The sequence below is a fragment of the Pinus tabuliformis genome, chromosome 1_1 (genome assembly GCF_031772625.1).
Source record: "Pinus tabuliformis cultivar Carrire ecotype Pingquan chromosome 1_1, CPIR1, whole genome shotgun sequence".
Classification (NCBI taxonomy): Eukaryota; Viridiplantae; Streptophyta; class Pinopsida; order Pinales; family Pinaceae; genus Pinus; species Pinus tabuliformis.
In genome coordinates, this window is record NC_142297.1 from 555,826,576 (window position 1) to 555,828,830 (window position 2,255).

A 2,255-nucleotide genomic window follows, 5' to 3' on the forward strand; every position below is an offset into this window, starting at 1 on the left:
GATATAATAAGTCAAAGATTACAACATCTCCAGTGCAAGCTAAGGTTCATTTACTAACTGATGATGGACATAGTCGATGCCCAATTGTTGCCATTTTTATGTGGCATATTTGGTTGTCAAATAACTTATTAAATAGATTTGAAACATCTTTTTCTCCAGTTGGTCCTTATATAAGAATGTAGTGGAAAAATAGTTTCCAACAATGTTTGAAATCCATTTAACTCTTCCCATGTTGAGACTTCGGTTTCAATGTACCCAAGAAAATATTAAACATAAATATGTATTTCTTTTATTTTTTGAACCCCATGGGGGTGAATCATTCATATTGGAGTTAGCGCGAGACTGATAAGAAGCCATATAGCTTTTCATTTCATGGTTAGAAAGGGTAAATTTCATAGGTTTTGGCATACATGGCCCATATTTTGCACACGGCTATTGCATTTGGTGAGGTTATTCTTGTGACTTTTCATAGTATGGTTCGACTATTGTCTTAAAGGAATGGACTCATTTCTTCATTTTGGCACATCATCATTATTTCTGGTTATTTGGTGCAACATTCGTAGCTTCACCACAATGACAAGCATTTTTAATGTTTTTCTGAGCTTGGGATTTATTGATTTAGGGTGTAGCTTTCGCGATGACATTTGTTTTTGGCTACACACCCTCAGTTTTGACAACAAATATTATTGGGATGTTGGTTCTATGGATACATGGTAGCTTTTGGATGACTAGCTTATTGACTATCTCAGGAGGTATTTGTTTTTCTCTAAATCATGAACATGTAACATTGTTGATTACAATTATGTACTCAATCACTGTGGGATGGCTTTGCATGGTTCTGTGTACAAACCTACTTTTCGTATATAGTGAAATTTTGATTTAATTTCTAAATAAAAATGAAAATGAAAGTAAAAGAGAGGTTTTGATCCACAATGTAAAGGAACTAATGCCATGGTTAGAAATTTCTCTCATTCATTTGGATACAATGGTCCTCATCGTGAAGAATGTAATTTCACTTTAGCTAGAAAATTTGGTGAAATCTCTTAGTATAGTCAGTCTAGATATAGTGAAAGAGAGCCCTAAACTAGTGGACTATATGACAAAGATCCATCTTCTAGAGAGGAAATATTTTGAATACTAGATAGCCCTAATAACTATGCAGTGTTAGTTTTATCTCGTTATGAGAACATAGACGTTTTTTTTCCTAAAAAAGGAGTACAGGAAAAAGGAAATGTTGGTTCATCCTGACAAAGATATGGACAATGTAAAAGCTGAGGAAGCATTTAAGAAACTCCAAAATGGATATGAGGTTCTATTGGATTCAGTTAAGAGGAAAATTTATGATGATGAACTAAGGAGGGAGGAGATAGTTAGTCACCTTCGTAAGTTTAGAAGTGGTGTTCAAAGGAGTGGCAAACAAAACCCTTTTTGATATATGCATTCTACTGATGAGGATGGGAGGGATGGTCTTCAAGAAAATTTAATAAGAATAGTTTGTAAAAAATGCAATGGTTCACATATTTGGATGCATACTAATAGGATAAAATGATGAGTTAGGGGGTGCTAGGATTTCCAAGATTACCATCAAGAAAAATATGGAGATGGATGGGTTGAAAAAATATGCCATGCATTTTTGTTTGGGGTTCTTAAAAAGGTGGACATATCATGTGCATATGCCTATGTTTTAAGAAAAGTATATGATGCAACTAAGCAGGCCATTTGTCAAGTTATGAAGTTTTCTCCAAACACACATAAGCCCAATTTTCATGTGAATACTACCCTTATTGGAAAATATTATTCTTGAGGAGGCACTTCAACTCACAAAGCTGGCACAAATGTTGATGTACCTACAAACCTAGATGAAAATATGAAAAAAGTGTTTCTTGATTGGTTTCAAAATGTAGTGGCATCTGGGATGTTTGACACTAGTAATGGTGTACCAGAAAATGCGGGCATGAAGACTGGGAATCATGCCAAAAATAGCAAGAAAAAAGAGAAAGGGCAAGAAACAATGGTAAGGAATTTAATGGATTTTGTTGACACAAATATTTGTGTTATCCCATGCATGCATACATTTTGTAAATAAATCCCCCCTGATGTAGATCTATGGCTTTATTATTACTGCAAGTATCATATGAGCTTGTAACATTAAGAGTTTTTATGAAGTGAAAGCAAAGCTTTGCTTCCAATTTTCAAGTGCAAATTCTAGAATCGAAGTGAGATATATACAAGGAATTTTATAATCTTTATTGTAT

General features: G+C 34.0%; 1 pseudogene; it reads left to right on the plus strand.

The window, feature by feature from the left end:
• Positions 1 to 372: 372 nt before the first annotated feature.
• LOC149214350 (uncharacterized) lies at positions 373 to 2,018 on the plus strand (annotated as a pseudogene).
• The last annotated feature ends 237 nt before the right edge of the window (positions 2,019 to 2,255 follow it).